We start from the raw sequence: 23,934 nt of genomic DNA on the forward strand, positions 1-23,934 counted from the left end.
ATCCAATTCCATTCATTTCACTTACACAGGTGCTTTTGGTGCAGTGTAGTGTTTATGTTGTCAGTCTGATTTACACCATTTCTCCCCGAGGTGCTTTGGTCCACAGCACATATCTGTTGGTTTGAATCAGGGATTGTTGTGGAGCAAATCTAGTGAAACCCAGGAGCAGAGAAGCTTGCCCACATGTGGGTCTAGACCTCTCCAGCTTCAGGAAGACCTGGCTGTGTCTTTGCTGTCTCTCATCAGTGCTATGATTCCTGGGTGCACATGTGCAGATGGGTTCATTTCTCTGCCTATCCCACTTCATTACATGGCAGGCAGTGCTTTTCTTTTGTATTTGAATGGGAACCGTGATTAGGGTTTCTTCCTAAAGTTGTATGTTTGAGGAGGGCACCAGTGCTCTGTAGGAAGGAGAACCCACAAGTGTCTGTTTCTGTCTGTTGGCGTATCAGCTGAATGTTTCCATTGTGGTTTTTATGTGAAGGCTTGTGTCTAGTCCCTTTGCTCTTGTGCCAGGGAGTCCCAGCACTTCCATCCTTGAGCTGTCTTGCTGGGACAAAAGACATCAGTGTGCACGCAACTTCCCCTGCTCTTGCCTTAGCGCGTCTGACAGTTTTGTGTTTGAGTGGAGCATGTTTAAGTGGGTCAACAAAGAGGTCATTTTCCAACACAAAGTACCCTAATAAATTAACCAAGGAGGTTTTTAATAATACATGAAAGGAGAGAGGTCCAATGCTTTGGAAGTGCTTTTCAGCTACTGACAGGGTCGACAGCTGGGTCAGTGGCCACTTGGGATTCCAGCAGAGAAAGAAGTGGTGGGCTACATCCTCCACTGATGTGCGAGGGGGCTGTCAGGCTGATAGAGTTACCAGCTGACACAAATATTGTTAAAGACTTTTCAAGACACATTTTCAGGCGGACCAAAGAGTTGCTTTGGCTTAGTGGTGGTGTTGGGATAGCATCCATCCTTTCTGCCCACTCCTCTGAGCTCTGCTGCCCCAGAGGGTCCAGCGCGTGGGCTTCAAGCTGTGATTTCAGTTTAATTTCCAAGATGATGAGGTCTGTGTGATCAGTGTGTGTGTTGGGGAGGGGGAGAGGTTTGTGTGAACCTGACTGCTTGGCAGTTTTCCAATTTGCATTACATTTTGGTTTATTGACCAGTTTCAGCCAGTCAGACTCTGCCAAAACAGAGGTCTCAAAAATACTTAAATCTCCAAGGTCATGAAAACAGACTGCTAGGAGAGACCCCTGCTTCTAAGAGGAAAGTCACACAGTAATTCATCCTTTGCTAGGCACCAGTGAATCCCCTCACAGCTTTGTCTTGAGAGCTGAGGAAACCAAGCTTTGTTAGATCTGCTGTTCCTAGAGCTGCTTGTTCATTTAATAAACTTAAGTATGGGAGTTGGGCTTCTGGCCAGCCAAAGATCCCAAAGCATCCCTTACGATCTTCTGCAGTAGTGTCTGGGCTGCATCCACTTTTGAAGGAAGTATTTAAATTTAAGGAAACAAGACTAACCTGGATAGGTCCCATTGAATGCCACTGTCATTCCTGATGGCCTGGGTTATGCACATAGGTTCCCAAAGCTAAGAAGCAGAGTACTTTTGTGCTCTGAAGTATCTTCCCCAAGCTTCACTTGCTGACAGAACGCAAAGACCAGAGCAGATACCTGTTGAATAAAGTACCTAACCATTGTGTTGATGGCTGTTCCTGATAGCAGTGACAGTTCTCTGCCATCCCAGTGTCCATCAGACTATAGCTCTCTGCCTTTGAGAAGATGCTTTCTGCAGAAGATCCCTTTTGCCCTACAAGAAAACCCAGTATTTTGCTTCGTTGCCATTGAATTCTGTGTGAACAGTCTCTGGAGGTTACCTCTCCTTAAGCCTTCTGCCATGCCCAGAACTCCCCATGGCCACTTCCCTTTGATATTAGGAGGTGGGTATTGTGTCCCGTCACTGAGGGCCCTCAGAGAGACCAGAGCAGTATGAGAAGTTCTTGAAGGGAAGTTCATGAAGGTACTGAAAGCAGCAGACTTCTTGCCTCTCTACCAAACTGTGGGGAAAAAAAGATCATAGCTTTAGAGGTAGGGGGAGAGAGAGATTGAGTTATCTAGAATAAGGAAGTTATTCTAATCCAGAAGGTAGAAGAAGTGTTCAGAAAAAAGTTCTCTGGATAGCAAAGACCATCAGTCCAACATCAATCCTGGGCCAGATACTGGCACCCAGGAGTCTATTAATAGCAGATCAGATATAGGATAGACAGAGCAGTCCGACCAGCACAGAGCACATGGGAAGTGTATTCAAAGTTAACAAGTACCAGAAAGATGTCACACTCAAATGTGGCTTTTCTTCATGGCATTTTTCAAGGATTAATGCTAGGCCTCAATGTATCTTATCACTGAAGCAGACCCAATGTCTCCTGCAGGGAGAATCTGATAGTGGCACAAAGGGTAAATGTTGAGGACAAATTAATCAGACAGAGCAGTCTGGGTCACTTAACAAATGAAGCTGATTTAAACAAAATATGTTAGAATACAACCCCATGCAAAGATATGTATCAAAGCCTAAGATATTAAGTTTGTTCTTACCAAAAGGAGCAGTGAACCGCTAAAAGCAGTGAAACTAGAAGTCTGCATGTATTAGCTGAGGCTGTGCAACAAGCCAGTAAGATTGGGCCACCTTCATGTCATACGGAGTCAAATCTAGGATTGACCAAGAACATCCTGAGTTATCCTCCTGCGTTAGTCAACAAACTGGCTCCTCGCTCCAGGCACGGTCCCTACCCCAAGCCACGGAGGACAGGGCACGTCTCAGGTGTCACAGAGCCCATTTTCTGACATAGCTTTTAGAGCCACTCTCAGGGAAGCAGAGAAACTGGAGGTCACCACCAAGTTTGGGTTATTCTGTTATGCCTCCTTGGGGAAAGCCACCCTGTTGCTCTCAGGCCTCTGTACCCTCTTAAGAGACCTTGCCAGAGCTTGACACCTGATTTTAGGAAGTGGCATTCTCTGAGTGAGAGGTAAGACCTCTCCACTCCGTTTCTTGCTTGCCCAGCTGTTCTTCTATGGCATTTAACCCCTGCAGATTGCCATCTTTTGGGAGTGCTCACCAATAACGCCTTCCTGCTGAGAGGCTTGGTTCACTGAGAAGTGCAAAGTGCCCAGATATCCTCCAGCAGAGATGGTAGTTAACTGTAGTTCCTCATTTAACCTCTCTTTCTGCTAATAAATCACCTTATTGTGCTGACAGAGTGTGCTGTTCTGGTGTTGCAAGAGAAATAACGCTGGCTGCCGTGAGACGGTTGCTGGGGAGTGATGTTAGGGGTAGACAGCTTGGCACAAGCAGGGCTGCCAGTCTCTCTGGCTGATGGACAGCCGTCAGGAGGCTGATAGGCAGCCCACAGCATCCATCCTGTTTCAGTGCAGTTGTGCTGTCTGCAAGCAAAACCTGTGAATCCCTTAGCAGGTTTCAGTTGTGCCTGACAGTAGGCTGCTATAATTGGGTCTCTACATGTTTCATTTAAAAAGGCTAGGTGAAAGAGGAAAGAAACCTTGTTTTAACTAAAGAAAGGCTGTAGCATGAACTTAGACATTATTAAGCACCATGAATCCACTCTGGACAGTGCCTTTTAAGCTGCAGGAATAAACCTGATATCCCCAAAATCAACAGAGTCATGAGAAACCAACCCATGGGTGAGTGCCATGAGTGCTGGTGTTCACAAGAGCTGCCTTTCTTGAAAGGGCTTTTGACTCTGTTTCTCTCTTTTGCCCCCATCTGATCTGCTTTCTCCCACAGCCTCATACTGCATCAACCAAGGACTCTTCTTATGTAGGAGATGTCATTACCGACAGGGAAAGCTTGTGGGTAGTCCTAGCCATGCAGCCATGCCTGTAGTCACCACTATGACTCCGGCAAGGCATCCAATTGCTAAATGACTCATGACCCATCTCCAGAATGGTCCTTTCCACTGTCTGTCCAGTACGGTGGCTGCTCAGACTGAGGCCTGCTATAGGCAGCAAGCTAGGTGTGCAGCATGCTTTGGTCCCTGTCTTGCTGAAATACCAATCACACCCATGTTTCCCAGAGAAAAGACAGGGTAGCATGTGAAGCAATGATGCTGGGCTCTTCCAAGGCAGTCAGTTTGGATAATGCTGCCTCCCTTGCTACTTCCAAGCCTAGTACATATGAACATCCATAAAGAGTAAAACCCAAGTCTATCTAGTGTTGTATTCTACTGCAGTGGTCAGCAAGCAGGTGTCTAGGGAAGAATACTTCCTCTTTCTAATATTTTGCCTGTTTTCAACAATTTTCAGCTCAGGACTTGCTTTGCCACATGTGACATCCAGGCATCTAGTAACCTTTGGGGGCTTTTCTTTCCACAATTTTGTTCAGTGTTCCCTTGAGGCCGTGTAAACGTGAAGCATCCAGCTTCAAGCAAGGAGCTCCACAAGTTATTTCTGCATTGCACAGAGGAAAATGCACAGTCATCTCTTTTGCAGACTGATCAGTCTAATCTCACTTAATAGCTCCTTACACAAAAGCCATTCCAGATTTTGGATTATCCTCGTTTTGCCCTTTACTGCCAGTTGTGGAGACTGTAACACCAGCTGTGCTGCTCAGATAACTGCCATGCTCAGATAACCTGCTAGAGAGTTGTCCGGGACTATCAGTTCAGCATCAGATGGATCAGGCCAATTCCCCCATTTTTCCTTAGTTTATGGACACAAAAGGGCTGATTCTTTTCCTTTAATTTCTGAGATATCCTCTAGTGCTTCCTATGCACATTTTTGCATTTGCATGCCCTCATTCACACGCTCCTCCGGGATAGCAGCAGGAGGCTCACCGAGTCACAGACACGGGCAGACATTGGCTTCTGCGCCCACGAATGACTTGCTGACAGAAAGGAGAAGAAAGCCCCAGCCTCCTGACTCACAGCACTGAGTTCAAGCCACAGCTTCCCTGCAAACAGGAGACTTTGCTGGGTCTGTGGGTTTGTCTGAGCCAAGCCTGTCTGGTTCTTCCAGGTGCCGACCGTTATTTATGGTACTTAATTAACTCTTGATTTAGCACTGGTTGCTGCTCTTGTGCAAAGAGCCTTACAGTTTGGGTAGAATGTAGATAGCTCAGAGGCATCTCACCTCTTTCTACCTTTTCCTAGCTATGTTGCTGATGGAAACAGATGGGATGGCACCTGATTTTCAAAAGCAGACTGTAATTTTTCTAGGTGTCTCTCTCCTTTAAAATATGTTTTCATTGGAGGCTGAGAATTTCCCACTTAGCTTTGGCTTTTCTCAGTAGGGTTGCTGAACTGCTGTTGTAGTTATGGAGATTAGTAAACACGCACTTCGCAAGGGCATAGTTGCCTCTGACCCACTCATAAGACGTTTGCTCACTCCTCAGACTAAAAGTGTCCCCATTTCTTTCTCTAATCCACCCTACGTCCTCCAAAGAAAGTAACCAGCTCTGAAATGTGAAGTCTGTGCCAAGTCTCTGCAGACTGAAAAATTTGCTGTTGTCATTGTTGCCTTTGCAAAAGGCCTGAGTTTGGTGTGAACTTCAGCTTCTTCAATCACATTAGAATAATTTTAACCCATTCACAGAAAACTTGGTTTTAATTAAAGATAATCTGTGTGCAGACAGATGAAGTCTGACTTCATGGTGAAAAGGCGTGAAGTTTGGGTCACTGGTGGCAAAAAAAGAATAAAAGAAAAAGAAAAAATACACCCCAAAATCTGTCACAGATTTTCGTGAAGTCCTGCTAAGACCACGGCAGGCAGCTTGGTGGCCTAAAGGCCGTGTCAGAAATATGTATTTTGTGTCTGCTTGGGTCATTGGAGTTTAAAACTCCTCTGCCATCCCCCGTTTCCAGTCCTTCCTGTGGACTCAGTGCTCATGGTGTGACACAGAAGAACTGAGGCTGCAAAATCATATTAATTGCACCCGAAACATGACCACAACCACAGAAGTCCTTCTTTCAGGCTGATGCTCATGTCACTGCTGGTAGGCAGAAAACCGGATTATGTCCATCCACAATTCGCTTGTCTCTAAAAGAGCAGATCAGTAGCTTGAAGGTGTTGAACCTCCTCCTGCCTTGTGTATTTGGGGAGCAGAGGATTTCCTTTGGGTCTGATAGAGGACATCTTGGAGGTGCTACTCGTAGTAGCCTTGTACGTATGTGTCTATAACCCTGGTAGATTGGACAGGGATGTATGGCTTTGTTTCCTCTGGAAGGGTGTCAGTCTGCGGGTGCCAAAACCACTTCAAAACCCGAAGCAGCGTGAGGCATGTGGAGATGAGCAGGAGATTTGTGTCAAAATATGATTACCACTCCGAGCAAATGGCTCTTGCAGACACGTGTGCCTTGACCACAGCTTTATCAGCACTAGACTTAAAGAAAGGGAAATCTCTGTAAGGAAAGACTCTGGAGGCAGCGTGATTGCAGCCAGAGTGATCAAGAGAGTAGTTTATTGGCCTGGGAGCCAGAAGACAAAGTCCTTTCCTCACCTCCGCCGCAGACCCGGGTAACCCTGGCTCAGCTAGCTCACTCCTTTCATTATCCATCTGCCTTCTTTCTTCCAGTCTGGCGTCTCTGAGCTAATGCTGTTTCTCACTATGCCGTGTCTGGCACAACGCAGCCCTGATTTTAGATAGCTTCTCGTGCTGGGGATACCATGGTAATGATTAATTGACAAAAGAACAAAGACAGGGGAAGATTAAGGTCCAAATTCTGTAAAGACATGAAGGGACCCGGTTCCCACAGTATTTCCTGGTTTTTCCATTATTTTCCAGAGGGTTTGTGGGAGTGTGTTGGAGTGGGCAAAAAAACGGTGAAATGTGAGGGAGTGCATTTCAGTGAGTGAAAATTAAGCTCTGCAAAATTTTGTACAACTGGCCCCTGGGCCGATTCCTGAGTGTCGGGTGTGAAGTTTTGGCACTCAGGAGCAACACACATCCAGGTCCCAACTGATGTCCCAGTGACATGACTGTCTTTCTCTCACAAAAGAGGTTGCACACCAGGATGCTATTCTTCTAGTGCACAAAAAGGGCAGTTTCGTCAAATCATCTCACTTTTGCAGAAAGAAGCCAGGCAGAGATTTGTTCAACTAGAGCAGTTACATGCTAAGATAACAGAACAGTGTACAAAAGTCATTGAAAATTAACAAGCTTCGGAGTTTTTCTAAGACTAGAAATCATCCCAGAAAAGCCAAACCAACACCAAGTACCATTACTAGTCAGATAAACCAGGCCAGTCCATTAGATAGTGCGGGTGCTGTAAGAAACTTCTCGACACTTTGCTGTCTTCAGCCATATGTGTGCCATCTGCTGGGAACTGCCGCATGTCAATTATGTTAGTCTGATGGACCACGTAGAACTGGGTGAGATTTTGATGCAAGCTTCATCTGGTGCAGCAGAGGACCAGTGCTGCCTGATGGTGCTGAGCTGTTGGCACAGGGCAGATGCTCAGCAGCCCAAGTGGTCATGAGCTCCCCAACAAAGCAGCTCTTCTCTGTTGTGCCCATGTTTGTTCAAACTGAGACTTTCCAGGAGAGGTAGGTGGCTTTTTGATTCATTTCTTTTTTTGATTCAAAAGTAGTGTTTTAGATTGTCTTTTTGTCCTGCTTTGAAACGCAGACAGTGTCCAGGATTTGGAAAGCATTCATTGGGTGGGAAATCTGTTTCTCACACAATCCCATCACTCAATCCCTGCCTCCCTTCATGAGCTTGCAGATGCTCTGTAGAACAAAAAAAAAACAAACAAAAAAAAAAGAAATGCGATGCCCTGTGGGTTGACAGTGCCTGGAAACTGGCTTTCAGCCAAGCCCAAGCCCAGCAAAATCAAGCCTTATCATCTCCCAGATATCCTCCTGGATGTTACAGAGGGTTCAAAGGGGGTAGCATGGGATGGGAAAGCAGCAGAGAGCTGGTGGAAGGAGACGACATGGGAAGGGACACGCTTTTTCCCATGCACCCCTGCTGTCCAGGGCTGTGGCCAGGCTGAGAAACTCTCACGTGCTGGCATGGCTGCCACAGATGTGAAACCCTCTCTGTCCCACTCTGGCATGTATCCCCAGTGAAGTTAGCAGGAGTGAGTCATCCTCAGCACTGTCCCAGGGCAAAGGATTTGGCCAAATGGGATCTCTCACATGAGGAAGGCAAGGTTCATGGAGCATTTGGGGGCTATGTGTTTGTGAGAGTTCCTGTTTTCACCTGCTTGTTCTCCAGGCAAATAGGACACTATCATCTCCTTACCAAGTGGAGGAATGAGAGAATTAGCATCCCATCCAAGTATTTAAATAACCTGCAACCAGAACCTAGACGTCCAGAATCCTAGCCTAGTGTTTTCTTTGGGAGATAAGCTTCTCTACCCAAAATCCAAGCTTTTCCGTGTAGCTGAAAGCAACAAGAACATCCCTTGGGCTGACATTTTCCAGAGTGGATCTTGATTTCCCAAGATCCAAATTAAAACCCTTATGGTCTCGTTTCCATATTTCCCAAGATCCAAATTATGGTCTCGCTTCCAGAAGCACTGAATCCTCCCCACTGTTACTCCAGGGCCATGAGGTGAGATGAGCACAGGTAACCCTAGCACCTCGGCCTGTGTGCACTCACAGGGTTGAGATATCTTGCAATGAGTTTTGTGCGGGCAGAGGCCGATGTAGCTTCACTGGGGATCTCAGCACTGCCCATGGAGTCACGCCGAATCTGGGGCAGGATCCGTGCCACTGTGCCCTGTCAATCCAGCAATGTGACTTTTTGGGGGAAGATCGTTCATTCTATTCTTGGATAGAGATTTGGAGTGGCTCAGACTGGCGGACGAGGGGAGGGAGCCGCTGGCAGCTTTCTGCATAGTACTGTGGGATTTGTTTTGCTGTTTCAGCGGTCTCCTGCTCTCTCACACACCCTCCAATGCTTGCTACAGAGAAAAAGAGACAGTGACAGCACAGAGTGCCCAGAAAGCTAGAAAAACTCAGTCTCAGTTATCAAAGCACTGTGGTCAGAGCAATTTGTTCATGCGGCGTTCCCATGTCCAGCCCTGGTTGTGTAATGGGCCCATGTCTGCCAACTGGTTCTCATATCCCGCCGGGAAAGCGCTTATCAGTGCCTGATACAAAATTCTCAGGGGGGAGGAAAGCCTCCTAGCAGTTTGCTTTTTCTTCCAGAAACCCAAAGTTCAAAAAGCAAAGTAAACTGCTTTCTTACTCCCTCGTGGTTTGAGCATTTGTGTTGTGCTTGGTGGACTACCCTGGGAGGGTTTGCTCGAGGATGGCTCTTCCATGTGGACCATCGAACTGAAGAGGGAGAGGGGAGATGCAACGAATGTTTTCCAAAATAAAGGCAGACTGTGGATGTAAGGAGCCACTGCTGTCCTGAGGCTGCTGCAGGCTCTGGGGTAGCAGCGCTTAGATGAAGAGGAAAGCTGAGCCTCATGTTGATAGTGTTGATTAAAGCCATTGCAGGCGAGCTGAGTGCTCCAGAGCTTTATCACCCGTGGTGATGGACAGTGGTTGCAAATGGGCTTGAAAAGCACCAGTTTCAACGTGTAGTGTACAAATAAGGAATAAACTAGCCTGCTAGGACATCCTGTTTGGTTGTTTCAGCAACTTGTCCACGTCACTCTCTGCAGAGCTGCATGGTAAGCCAGCACCTGCTGCTCCACTGCAGCCCAAGGGACGGCAGGGGGACAAGGACACACGTAGCCGGGGGCTCAGTCCCTCACTCACGTTGAGAGCTGCGTGCTTCCCTCAACAAGCCTGCCTGACTATGGGAGTGGTAACCAGCCTGGGTCTTGCCCCAGCCAGGGGTCAGGATGTGGCCAAGGTAGATTCAGTGGCTAGGAAACGATCCCTGGGCAGGCATTGCCCGTGAGGTTCATACGTCCTTGAGGCCGAGGATGAAAAATCCCTTGAGCTGCCCTCACTTTTGGATCAGACCCAGCCTAAACAGTTGGATGGAGAGTCACTGAACGGCCCTTCGGGGCCCCTGCGATATCATTTGTAGCTTTGCTTTTGTAGGAAACGTTGCCTTTAGCTGTTGTTTTTCTCATGCTGAGTGAAGGGGGCAAGAGGCAATCTCACCCCTTCGCAGGGTGCCCTGGGGGCTGCAGGCTCCCCACAAAGGTTGACTCAACTGGGGGCCCCAATCCTGTCCGTAATTCCTCTGTGTCCTGCTCAGATCCCCCAGGGAAGGGTGTGTCACAGGAGGGATGGAAAGAGCGATTTCGGCTAGGAATAACAGAGGGAAATAAAGAACAGGGCTGAATACCAGGAAATACTTGCAGATAATGAAGTCCGTGACATGGCAGCACAGAAGTGGTGGAGGCCCCTGCACGTGAATCATTTACAGCAAGGCTGGATGAGCCTGCCCTGGGGCAGAGCTCTTGCCTGCCCTTGAACTTGGTCTTCTGAATCCCTCACTTCTCTCCATATTTCTGTTTGCAAAGGAACCTTGTGTCTTCCTGCAAAAGGAGTTACCCAGAAAAGGCTCCTTTACTCAAGGAGAGTAAAACATGCTGTTGTTGCCCTTTATTGCATAAAATGCTGCATGTGCAGCAGAGAGACCCCTTAGGAGCAGACTCCTACATAGGAGAAGAAGAGGGTATGCCAGGCACGCGTTGATGCTCATGGTGCAGCATGCATGGCTGTCCCACTAGGGTGGGACATCTGCTCATGCTCAGCAGATCCATCTCAACGGGCTGTACATAAGGCACCCCCCAGCAAAGCCTCTGTGGTCTTTTTTGGGCAGACATAGGCTCTTGCTGCCCACTTTGTGAGCTTGGCAGACAGAAGCCTGCTCCATTTCAGTGGTGGTTTCTGCCAGGAAACAAATCCTGCTCAAGGGGCAAACCTTGGTTAGCTGGGCCCTTTGCTAACACATCTCTGGGTCAAAGCTCAGAATATGAGCAGAGTTTCATAATTTCTCCATACAACAAATTCAGTATGTATATCAATTCTTTGCTGAGAGCTGTATTTAATTATAGAAAAATAACCTAGAATCAAAGATAATTCAGATTGGAAGGAATGTCTGGAGATCTCTAGTCCAGCTTCCCACTCAAAGCAAGGCCAACTTTGAAATTAGGTCCAACTCTGAAGCTAAATCTTGTTACTAATGGCCTTGTCTGGGCAAGTCTTGAATATCTCCAAAGATGGAGATTCCCCCTAGCTTTGGACAGGGAGGAGATATTATTCTCATTGTGAATATTTTTTCTAATATCTAATGGGAACTTTCCACTGCCTCTCGTTCTATCACCGTCCACCTCCTAGAAGAGCTGGCCTCCACCTTCTCTCCACCCTCCTGTTAGGTGGTTTTGGACAGCATGAGGTCCCCCTTGGGATCCTCTTATTGCTCCTCTCCTATTGCACAGCCCCAGCTCTCAGCCTCTCTCATACGTACCATGCTCCCGCCCCAACCAGCTTGGGGGTGAATGTCCTTGTGTTGTCAATGCAGAAGCAAAAGGAGATGAGAGGTTCTTTCCCTCCTGAACATCACCAAGGGCCAACTCCTGGTCAGCACTCCTGGCCCTCCCTGGGCTTCCCCAGTGTCTCTCTTGCTCAAGTGGGTAGAGCTTGTCTAAAGATGCAATACAATCTCGCTATGTAGTATTTTATTGTTCAACCCAACCTTAATCAGTGTTCTCACATCACGAAGACATCTTTATTTTCCTAAGATCGACAGCACAGCGCTGAACTGTTGAAATTGTTCCAGCAGGAGAACTCCCGTAAAATAAATATTTAGGGAAATGTTTTCCACATTGTGTCACTGCTTTGTTGCCCTTCTCATTTGCAAAACACGGCTGTTCTTAGCAGACCCTCTGAGCAATGCAAATGAGAGAGGTTCTTCTGCACACCACCATTGCTTTAGGTATGAGCCATTCAAACCTCTTTGCTCCTCAGCAGCAAAAGCTATGATTGCAGGAGCTGGTTTTGAAGCTCATGATGTTTCAAATAGGTTTCAATCCTTGCCCGCAACTCCCCTCCTTAAAATACAATTTAAATCAGACATAAGCGATGCACAGTGTGTGAAGTCTTGTGCTGGCCTCACTGCACTTGGGTGGATTTCACGCATAGCAATTAAGTGTGTGCTCTGAAGATTGATTATGCCTTAGACACTGGGAGAAATAGAGGAGCGAGTGTTGGTTTGACAGTTTGAGCTATGCGCCAGGTTTTTGTGTTTTTTTTTTCATCATGGTTACTTCTGCCGATTCTCTAGAGAGCCAAGGAGGAACCTCCTTGTGCCTCTGAAGGTTTCCTTTGCACTGAAGGATCTCGCTGTTTGCACCTCACCATTATTAACACTGTCAATCAAGCCTTCCCCAAGTACTACTGACAAAATTGGAGTGAACTCTGCCACAGCAGACTCATGATTATCAGGCATCTCTGTAGAGAATCTTTTCATCCGAGGCATGGGCAAGAGTCATGGAGAGAAAAGGGAAGCGCACTGAACCTGAAATGAGAGCCTCTAATGAAGCCGAAGAGTAAATCACCGGCAGTTCTCTGCGGCGCCGTAAGCCGACGTCTCCCGCCCGCTGCCAGCACGCAGCGCTCCCTTCGCTTCGGCAGCAATACGCCCATTTTCCGTCAGCTGAGGAGGCGGCAACGTGCCATTTCGCAAGGTGGATCAATCCCATTGCAAGCTGCCCTCTGAAATAGCTGGTGAGGTGCTTACCGGAGGTGTGCCAACGCCGGGGACCCCAGCCCTCCCGGGAGCATGGCTCAGCCCTAGCGTTCAGTTTTGCCTCTTGGCGAAGGCGTTTGGCTTATAGTAGGTCAATAGGTTGCAACTCGTTTATTCTCGGTGCTTAAATTGCTCTCAGCTGAGTCTGGGCTGTGGTCAGTGGATCTGTGAGGGATGAGGATTGTCTTGGTGGATGAGTCTCTGCCCTGGATGGATGGCTCTGGCTCATGGGATGCTGCTCCAACAGCAGCCCAAGTCATGCCGTGGAAGAGGAGAACAAACCCATGGTTCGATGCTGTGTTTCGCAGAGGAAACAGAGCATGAAGGAGGCGGCTTCGTGCAGGAGCAAGAGATGCCACCACCGGCAGCACTGAGCAATCCAGGCTGGGACTGTAGCCCAGGGGTGGCTGTGGAGGAATCCAGGTGAGGTTAGATTCATCCTCCTAAAAGACAGAAAGCCATGGGACTGACTCCAGTCTCCAAAGTGAAGTGATGCAGGCTGGCTTGCAGCCGCACTGCCTGGGGTCAGCACCCTTCAGGACAGCTCAGCCGTATCCTTGTTAGATAACATGTTGTCCCCACCTCATCCGGGCCCCCTGTCATGCCTCAAAGGCATAATCATCATTTCACATGTACTTGCTCAGTTCAGAGTGCCTGTGCTGTGTGGGCTGTCTCACATCCCACTTGCATGGTGGTTTTGTGACATGAAACCTCAGGAACATGGTTACACCCCAGAATACAATTAGAGAGAGAGCGGAGGGGAGGGGAGCTGAGCTTGCTGGGCTAGCTTTGGAGGACTCAGTGCAGCTGGGTGCAGTCTCAGCCACTGCTCTTTCAAGCTATCCTCAGGGGGAAACGAGCCCAGGCAGACATTTAGGCTATCAGGCGGAGGGTGCTGTGGTCAGAGACAGGTCAGTCTTCTGACAAGCCAGATTGCTTTTTGCCCATTTACCTACACTTGGAGCAATTATGCTGAGCAGAAAACCTCGGGACAGTGAATTGTGCTGCTGCCAAAGGGCAGTGTCCTGCTGCCCCAATCTCCAAAGAGCTTCTGGTGCAACCTCAGTTCCTCCTTTGCAAGGCAAGGCAGGAGATGACACCTTTGTGCCATGCTTCTCTGCGCCGCAATGCTGAGCCGTTACAGCCAAAAGCAAATAAGCAACACCTGCTGCAAGCAAAATTTGTGGAGGATTGAAAGGTGCCCCTGCTGTAAACAGGCGAGGGGCGAGGACAAGGTGTTTGCGTGTCGTTTGGAGAAGAGCAGTGTAGATTTGGGAGGGCGTGAGGCAGAGGGATGATTCACGGTGCTGGGAACAGAGCAGGAATTTGGTGCGTATGAAGGGCCAGGCTTCAAAATAAATGAGGCAGAGGAACAACAGGAAGAAAGATGGGGGGGAAAGCACCTTGTCTGGGATCCCACGGCGGGTTAGTGCCAGACCCGGGAGCAGAGCAGAGGTTTCCAGCTTTGCACTCTGGACTCTCTCGTTTACCCTCGTCACTTGGGGACATCGGCTGGAGCCCAGGCCGCGTTCGCGATGAGTAAGACTCGCTGTGCTGGGCTTACTGCAGTTGTGCGCACTGGGGTAATTTGCCAACCTCTGCTGGCTGGCATCACGTTTACATGAGCAGACATGTGGGATTTCCATGCTTGCTGCATACTCCTCCTTACAAATCTTTGTCTTCTTCCAACAGTCAGTTCCTTTGAGTTAGAGCTAATGCAGGGAGGGGAGAGCATTTCTCGTGTGAATAATAAAAACATCATCATTCTAGCCATCAGAGAAGATTAAAAGGCTCCAAGAACAGAGAAATTGCTATAGATGAAGAAGGCATTATTATATAGGTCATGGTATAGCTTATTCTATAATCATCCTTTATGGATAGCACAGGCCAGATAGCACAGGCCATAGGAGATGACCATGTTCCCACAGCAGCAGGCCACTGGGTTAATTTAGGATGTTCCCGTTGTGGTGTCTGCTGTAGCGATCGGTGCTGGTGCAATCAGTAAAGTGGCTCAGGCCGTGATGGGAGCGCTGTTTCCCAGGCATCTTCGCAATGCAACACGTCTGGGTCAAAACTTTTGTGTCCTCTCCAGGTAGCTACAGTGGTCTGAATCCGCAGTGGGAAGCCTTTCGCTGCACAGTGACTCCCTACAAAGAGGAGGGCTAAAGGGTGACTTAGTCGTGTGCCAGTCCCCTTCCCCAGCCAGAGCTCTGGGAACAAGGGATCCATTGGCCTGGGAGCACAGAGGTAGCGCAGCCCTGGCCGCCGGCCGGTGCAGGAAGCCTGTCTACAATCAGCTCTGTTGTTGCAAGTGGCAAAAACAATAACGCCACTGATAAGAGCTCGACTCGGATTCTCCAGAGCAGGCCAAGCTGGATCGGAGCGAAAAAAAAGAAACAAAAGCCCAGCTGATAGTGTCACGGCACATGCTCGCATTAAAGAGCGCTTTGAGTGGGGCCAGCTGAGCTCCTGCCGGAGCCGAAGGACCAGACTCAGACCCCACAGGATGGGCCTGGGGGAGATGTTTTCATGCACGAGGTCAGATTTTGTGTGGCTGAAGGAACCATTTGGGAGCAATTCCTGCCTTTCCTGGAATAACTTCCTAGGTAGGGCACATCATGACCTGACCTCGCAGCCTCCATCTTTGGAAAGGCCCCACTGATCTCGTTGCCCTGAAGATCTGGACAGGGCTGATGGCTGCAGCAGGTCAGAAGCAGCCAAAGTTCAGGCTTCACCACACAAGTCATACTCTGTCTGCTCTGTTGTCATCTTGAGGTCTCCAGAAATGCTTTCCTGACCATTATAAAAGGTCTGGCCTGCAGGGAAACCCCCCACTGCCTCTCTTGTACTGTCACAAACATCACCAAGGTTTAACGCAAATTCTTGTGTCAGCTTCAGAAAAGTTATGCTAACATAACATGACTGAGACTAATAGCTTTGGTGGCATGGGCCCCAGGGCTCTGATTTGTATGTAAATACTGAGCCACAAATGCAGCAAGTCGCCTACACTCGGTAACCCAATTATATCTATGAAGAAACTCCTACTGGCTTTGGAGGTGCAAGGTCAGACCTCGTTTAACTGAGAGGTCACAGGGACTCATTTCACTTTGGGGAGTGTCACTGCCAGTTGCTCTGGTTCCCTCTCTGGAGGGCCTGGGGATGCCTGGCTCCTGCCCTGGGGTGGACCTGGGGTGGGTTTGCCATGATGTAGGAAGGCTGTCGGCCTTGATTTGATACCTGGGAAACTTGGGCCCTGGCTCCAGCCTTACTGCAAGGATTTTGAGGCTAGTCACACCATGATCTGAAGAGACACAAAATTTTGGGATTGCCATGAGTGTCCCCTGGGGACTGCCCAGTGCATCACCCAGGTTTTCACTCCAAAGTGTTCTCCCCTAGGATACAGGCTGCTCCCTGCCTAGGGCTAGCTGGGCGCAGCCTGGAGAACAACATATGGAGTCAGATGGGGACAACTTCTGCTCAAAGTCCATTTTCACTGTCTCTCCTGCTCTTCAGTGGAAATGAAGGGGTGTTGTTACTCAAATTTCAGAGGGAAGATACATGTCTGAGCCTATGCACAGAACAACTTCTGGTTCTGGGAGCAGCTTTCATCACTTCCTCCTCCCACCCACCTCTCCTCTTCCTCCATGCAGCCTCCTGCGTTGCAGCCTCCTCACCCACCTTTGCCAGCCTGCTGTACCATCACTGCTTCCCTTCCCTCTTCCTCACAAAGGTGTTGAGGTCCTTCTCACAAGCTACTGGAGTGTGAACTCCTTGGGCAGGGTGTGCACGTGCTCCGCTCCCTCCCTGCCAAGCCAAACGCGCCAAGAGCCGATGGCCAAATGTGGTTAATGGGGCGTGCGACCCACTGCACGACAGGGTTCGTCCTGAGCTCTGTCAACCTGCAGAGTGCAAACTGGGGGCAGAGAGAGGTCGGGATGATCGGCAGGTTGCACGTGCACATTAGCATCCTCGCCAGCAGCGAGTCGTCACAAGGAAACAATCGGAGCCGTCCTGCAACCAGCATTTTTCTGGCTCTGGGCAAGTCTGGGACACAAGTGTCTAATTGCCCCTTTGCTGGGTTGCCTGCTGGGTTCGCTCAGTCGTTGATTTGATCCTGCTTTGAGAAATTTGCCCAATATAACGTCTAGGTCGTGCGTACCGCCTGCCAGCTTGCATTAGGCCCTGTGATTTGTGTCAAATCAGATTTTGGAGCACTTGTTTCACACTGTCGGAGTGCTGCACTCCCAGATACAAAGGTGAAGGCTGGGGGAGAAAGAGAAAGAGAAAAATGGAGAATCTTCCCAGTGGAGAAAATCTTGGGGCTGGCTCAAAGACCCAGGGACAGAGGTGAGAGAGAAGTCCAGCCATAGAAAGCAAAACCCTGAAACTGCTGTTCGCATCTGCATGAGCTCTTAGTCACTGTAGGTGCCCTATCACATGCCCTATTTGGCCCAGCAGCTGGATTCAAATCCATGGGTATCAGAGAAGTGCTCAGCACTGGCAGCGTGCTGAGCATGTTCCAAAAGCATGTTGTAGTGGGAGCAGATCAAGGTTCCCTCCAACCTGCTCCACTGTGTTCACCTGTGATGGGCACTGTCCTGAGGCCAGATAAGACAGCTGCCTGTGCAGTGTCATCTATAAAAAAATATATATATAATCTATATTATAAATCTATATATGGTAAAGGACAATCTGAACTCTCTGCATCCATACTATCAGCTCCATTGCAGTATTTCTCCTCAAGTCCAATAGCAGGGGATGTGAGGGGCTGCATTTATCGTGTGGTCAGAAGATTTCCCGTGACTGAAGCACAATCATTCAAGAGCAACCACGTCTCCAGCTAGGATTTCCTGGCTTCTTTACTCCTAGCACCTGGGCTTAGGCTGAGCCTGTGCTCTCTTAAACCAGCACCCTGAAGTGTGTTCCTGCCATGGTCCCATTTAAGAGCATCCAGCCCTTCCAGTCCTCAACTGGGGCCAAAGAGTGGAGGCTCAGCACTGTGAGTGCACCCACACATTCACCTTTAAGAAGGGCTGGTCTTGCCCATGCATTGGGAAGCCACCCTTGCTGTGACTGCAAGCTGAGAAGTCCCAGCCCTGAAAAGGGATCTGATCAGCAGGGAACAGCTAATCCTGGCTTATGCTTTCAGAGCTTCTGTGTTGCTTCAACTTCACTTGGTCCCTCTCCTTCTTCCTCATGACCCTCAGTTCTTCCTCAGGCTTGTAGACCATTCCTTGCTTGCTTGGATGTGCACAGCCCATAGATTTCCTGGCCATGAACCTTACCCTTCGCCCTGCTAAGTGCACTCGACCCATAAAATCAGCAGCACTGCCTTGTTTTCTGCTAATTGAGAGCTCTTAAAGCCATAAAACAACCAACTTCCAGGTATCATCCAGCTGGAAACTGGTCAATTTTCTGAGCATTAACTTGCCATTGTGCTATTGAGGAGGAAAGAGACTGTAATAGGCACAGATGGAGCTTCTCGTAACAGATAAATAGCAGCCTTGATTCTCGGAGACCAAGGAGAATCTACATTACGCTGGCAGCATGAGGGGTTTTTGCTTTTTTTTGCCTTTTTTTTTTTTTTTTTTTTTGAAAAGACTTAAAAAGAAGTACTTGTCAAGCATCAAAATATTTGTCAATGATATTAAGGGCCTTTAGCAGCTGTAATTTAACAGTGAAGCAACCTGATGTGAACAAAGGACCACACAGCTGGAAATTTATGCCACACAGGCACCATTTAATGACTGTTAAACTAGTGGCCTTTCTACATCGTAAAGCTGTTAAGCAAACACAACCCTTGGCTCAAGCCACGTGGAATTGGAGTGCAGGCTCTTGGCTAGACCGTGCTGACAGCAAGGTGGGAGGGAGAAGGGGGCTTCATAAAAATCCAAAAACAGAGAAGAACTAGGAATAGGCAGAGGCAGAAAATTCAAGCGGGAGAAATGGAGGAGGAAATGTCTCCAGCTGCAGGAAACAGGCGGCCCAGTGCCCAGGTGGATAGGCCAGAGCTCATGCGCTGTAGGTTTCATATCCCATGCCATGTATCACTGGGTGCTGCAGCAAGCTCCGTTGCTGCGATGACATGGCCCAGGCCGGCAAACACAAGCTGAGCCTTTTGCCTTATTTACTAGCAGAGGTGTAGCATACCCGTGGGGAAGAAATAAAATACGTTCACTTACCAAACTTGGTGTTTAAAATACACAGAAAGAGAGAAAACCTCTTCAAAATTAATAAGGTTTCTTGTTATTTCTTTATTATTTCCTTCCATCCTTTTATAAAAGGGAGTGAATAATCAGACGAGCCAATGCTTATTCCTTTGGCTCAGAAACTGATCTTAGAAGATAGAAGCATTGAGTTTAAGGGCTGATCCAGCTACATTGGCATGAAATGGTAAATGGATCCAGCTGTGCTGGCTGAAGGCACTTGCACTTCATGCAATAAATGGCAGAAAGGACGGGATGAAAGTTTCCTCATCCTCTCCAAGAAAACTCAGACAGGCTCCCTCAAATCACCTAGTTAAACCATTTAAACTCACCTGACCAAGCTTCTAGAGCTTCCCCGCAGCTCTGCACAAGTGGTCTTCAGGAAGGAGAGCTAGGAAAGGAAAAAGTCTTCGTCTGACACAGCTGTTTGCTGCACATCTGGCTGTAGCATGAGTGGGAGTGCTCACCCCCAAGATCCATAGGGATTCGGTGAGGCTGAAATGAGTATAAAGGAATCTAACTTTCCTTTGGCCCAAGTGCCACACCATGGACCTGAGCTGAAGCCCACGAAGCCCTGCGGGAGTCATCCCTGTGTTTCCAGATTGCACTTATAATACAACAAAGCCTTCATTCTGGTGAGACAGGTCCAGCCCTCATTTTTCCTTCCAGGGACAATTACACATGGCATTAGTTCTCACTACAGCAGTGAAATTCAATAAAATGTCTTTTAGCTAGTGGGAACACAATGTATCTAAAAGGCACCAGGCAAGGAGGCAGGAGAGTTTCATGGCTGCTGCGGTGAACATTTTTTATCTGGGTCAGAAGCTACTTTAGAAGAACAGCAGTAACTGTTATCATCAGGGAGGTCCACAAAGGCACCAAGCAGAGGCAAAGAGGGTGGCTGCCCCAGGTGCCAGAGACAGCTGCCTTCAGCGGGGGTTTCATGGCCTTGGAGCTGTTCCCTCATCCTGAGATCCCACTGCCTAGCAATCCCGAGTCTGGTGGTGCAGTTCCCCTAGCTTCACAGTGAATTCGTGCTTGGATAGAGTAGGTCTCTTTCAATTAGCTTATATTAAGACTTACCCACTAACATCAGACTGTGCAGATTACCATTTTCTCTACCAAATATCAACAGCCTGGGGCTTTCTGTTGCTGGCATATAGCCCAAAGAGAAGAAAAAAGCTGTGGGTCTTGAATCAGTGATAAAAGAGGAAGCAATGGTAGTGTCTTTAGCCTCTCTGGCAGTATTTCATCCTATTTTTCCCCTGAAGTTCCTAGATTCAAGAGCCTAGTTACTGTATTTTTCTTTTTTTTTTTTTAATGTAACTTCTCAGTCATGAAGGAGTGCTCAAAGGCTTGACACCTGAAGGTTGAGAAGCAGCAAGCCAAGTAACAAGAACCAGTGCTGAATGTGTTTTCATTTACATAGTGGTTCGTGTGGTTCCAAGATTTGATCCTCTTCCAGACCTCTCATCATGAACTTGTTTCTTAGGCCGTTGGTGTAGAGTGGCTTCAAAGAAGTGTCTTGGCTCTAGTAGGAGGAAGCTAATGGGATATTTTCTACCTGGAGCTATAATAAATGTTCACAAGTTTATTTCCCAATGATATGGCTGGTCCAGCTTCAGGAGATGGACTAGAAAATTATTACTGTTGCCTGGTTAAATTGCTTTTTTTCCTCCCTGATAGATACAGCTCCATAGTGTGAATATATATTTTTTTTAATCTAAGAGCAGCCATTTCGTAGAGAACTTAGTGACTATTTTCCCAAGAAACTAAAAGCTGAAAGCCAGCCATGCGCGTTGTCTTGCTAAACAATTTGCTGTTCCACTGCATTTGGAAGATTGCACTGAACTTGGTTTCCTGGCACCAGCAGCCAGTTTGAGAATTAGCACAAAGCTAATTAGGTTACAAATCTCAGAGACACAAACCAAGGCTATTTTTAAGCATTTGAGAAGTACAGTGCAAGCTGGATTGTTCAGAGAAACAATCATGGAGACTTCTTTTCCGTATTTCCGCCACCAAGTTCTCCAAAAGCTGGTCTGAACGCTGTGATGGACTACTCAAAAAGCAAAGCAATGGAGTGAGATGAGCCCACTTACGAGTGCGCATCACTGTCTATGCTGGATGGACTCGTACGTACTGCACCTTATGACAGCAGAGGATGCTTCCTTGTTTGAAGGCACAGGAGAGTGTACTTCCAAAGCAGAAAGTCTGGCTCTGGCTGCACCAGCAGACACAAAGGAATTTCCCAGTGCACTGCACAGAACTCATCCCCTGCAAGATGAGGTTACACTCTTAATGGGCTATTTGCTGTTATTCTGCACGATGCACCCCCACAAATACAAGGCAAGGATGCTCCTGTAAATTGTTGCCAGTGTGTATGTTGCATAGACAAAACTTTGTTGTGCACAACCAAGCCCAGCAGGGTTATCAGGGCAGTGCTGATAAATGCGAGCTGATGTCAGTCTGTTGTGAAGGGCACATCTTTTTTAGGAATATGTGCCCATATGTGGAGGTTCATGGCCACAGTTTCCTTTGACTGGGATAAAACAGCAGTTGCCAAAGCAAATATGAGGCCCAGATTGATTTTTACCTCTCCAGGTTTCTCATGTTGTTGTTCCAGGGCTGTCCTGGGATCCTAATGTGATTAAATTGCTGAGATCCAGCACACGCCCCATCACCAGCAACATGGGAAATCAGCATCAGCCAAACTTCAGGGAAGCCTCCCAGGGTCCATCACCCCCTCCTGGCTAGCGTCGTGGAGGTCCATGGTACACAGTCCGTTTTATTGGCTCTCTCATGTTATTAAAGATGTTTGTGGCTGTCAGCTCTTCCTTGTTATAGAAGTCATATGCTTACTCATGATCCAGCTTCTCATAATCATATGACCCCAAAAGCTGGTGCTTTTTTTTTTCTTTTCTTTTTTTTTAAGCCAAATCTCATCAAACAAACATCTATCCATGGTTAGGGCAGGACAGTGGGGATCGTATCCCTTCCTATCGTATCCTTGATGCAAACTGAGATCTGCATCCTGTAAATCAGGAGTGCTGCAGTCATCCCTGTGGCTGCATCCAGCCAATGTTGTTCATGGGCCTCTCATTTTCCATTATAAATGTTTTTGGTGACTTTGTTTTCACTCCTTGAAGTTTTTAATAGATAAAACTGACATTCTATTCAACAACAACTCCCCCCGAAAGAAAAGCTGCATGTGCACGTCAGAAATAAAACAAAACCTGTTCTACTTAGCTTGGCACCGAACCGTGGAGCTGTCTCCAGCAGACCCGTTATCACTGCATGCCGCACTCTCAGTGCGCCATAAGCTCAACACCAAGTTTTATCTATCACAAACACTGTCGTTCTCCTTCATGTATGGCTGGCGGAAATGAGTTTAGCGCAAGTGGCGGGAGGTGAGAAACCACACAAGGAGGTCAAAGCAAGGTCCTCAGTTTGTGTGAGATAGGCGCTCGCTCTGGCTGTCATCCAGGCCAAGGAAGAGGAGCTCCCATCAGCAGACATGATCTCGCTTGCAGCGAGGACTAGAGAAATGGTTCAGGGCAAGGATCCACAAACATGACAACCTGGCTGTGTCGGAAGGTGACAAGGAGTCCTGGGCTAAACCTCAAACATTAGGGCATGTGGGAAGCAGTTTGGTTAGAGGCTGTGATGGTCTCCTGCCTCAGCTCCTGTTCAGGGCAGGGAAGCGGGGGTGGGGAAACCATCAAGAAGTTTTTTACAACATCAGCCGGAGATCAAGGAGCCTCTTTGCCTCAGGCCCCATGGGCTGAGCTGTGTGACTAGGGCAAGGCATGTGCCCCACTTATGTCCCTGTGGGTGCTGGCCAGGAGCCCTCCCCCATCGTGTGTGGCCCTGCCTTCAATGCTCCACTTAGTGCAACACAAGCAGATATTTCAGACCGATGTTTAGGTGGTCAATGAGATCTTAGCAAGCTACCAAACCAAGCCAATACCTCAACCTTTGCATCTGGAGATCCCCTTTGCTACAAATCCCTACCTCCAGCCTATCCTGATCCCGAAACAGGATCAGGTCTTGAACTGATCCTGAGAAGCACCTGCCTCTCTCCCTCGATTCCATCAGGAGCTCGCACAAATGATTTAGACCAGAGAACAATTTTTTTAAAAAGCGGCACTGAGATGAATCCCTCCCTTCCTCCTGCCATGGGAGCTGAGATCAGCCCTTTGTAAGGTCTTATAAAGGGGATTTCCTCGCCCTGTAGATCCCTCCCCCAGGCACAAGGAGTCTGATGATAGTGCAGAGCCAGCCGCAAAGGCTTCCCAGCTGGGTAAGCTCCAGTCTGCAGACTGGATATCCCTTAGATAGGCATAATTCTCTGTATCATGTGTAAGCTCTAACATGCAGCACTTTATTTTTGCAACTACTCCTGCCTCCTGTACCGAGGGCTGTGGGCTGGCAGTTGCATTTGGTGCTGCTTCTGCTAAGAGGATGGGGCAGCTCTAAGGGGCTTTTTCATTCAACTCATGGTATCTACATAGTTGGCCTGAAATTTCTTGTTGAGGCACCAAACCTCTGTGTCATCCTTCTCAGAAAGGCCCAGCGCAAACCCCCATGTTGACTTAGCTGTTGGACCAACCCAGATGGTTTCCCCTGAACTGGCTTGCCTTAGGGATAACTTCACAACGTCAAAAGCCCCATTTGTTTTACATCGCTGAAAACTTCAGCTTGGGTCACAGATTAATTCCTGCTCTCCCCCATTAACAGCTGGGCCAAGGCGTTTTCCACAAACACATGTGCTTCTTGGCAGAGGAAAGACGATGCAAAACAGCCCTCTGCGCGGTTGCACTCAGCCAGCTCCTTCCTCTGTGCAAAGCAGGTGTTCGCACAGGGGAGGAGAAGAGGGGGGACAGCTAAACACTGGTGCAGGGAGCGGCTGGGGCTTGCGAGTGACATTTATTTTCCAGTTTGCTTAAAACAGCATGAAGCCCTGAGGCCATTCTCGGGGGCAGCCTCGACAGGGGTGGTTTTGCCTAGTGAAGCAGGGCTGGAGGGCTGCCGGCCAGCCGAGCTCTTAAGAATCAATAAC

The 23,934-nt window shown here is 48.2% G+C and overlaps 1 protein-coding gene across 2 annotated transcripts in view; it reads left to right on the forward strand.

The window, feature by feature from the left end:
- The window catches only part of GAB2 (GRB2 associated binding protein 2), a 127,668-nt gene that overhangs the window by 45,966 nt on the left and 57,768 nt on the right, over positions 1-23,934 (forward strand). The window lies entirely within an intron of this gene.

Source organism: Rhea pennata, chromosome 1 (assembly GCF_028389875.1).
Source record: "Rhea pennata isolate bPtePen1 chromosome 1, bPtePen1.pri, whole genome shotgun sequence".
Classification (NCBI taxonomy): Eukaryota; Metazoa; Chordata; class Aves; order Rheiformes; family Rheidae; genus Rhea; species Rhea pennata.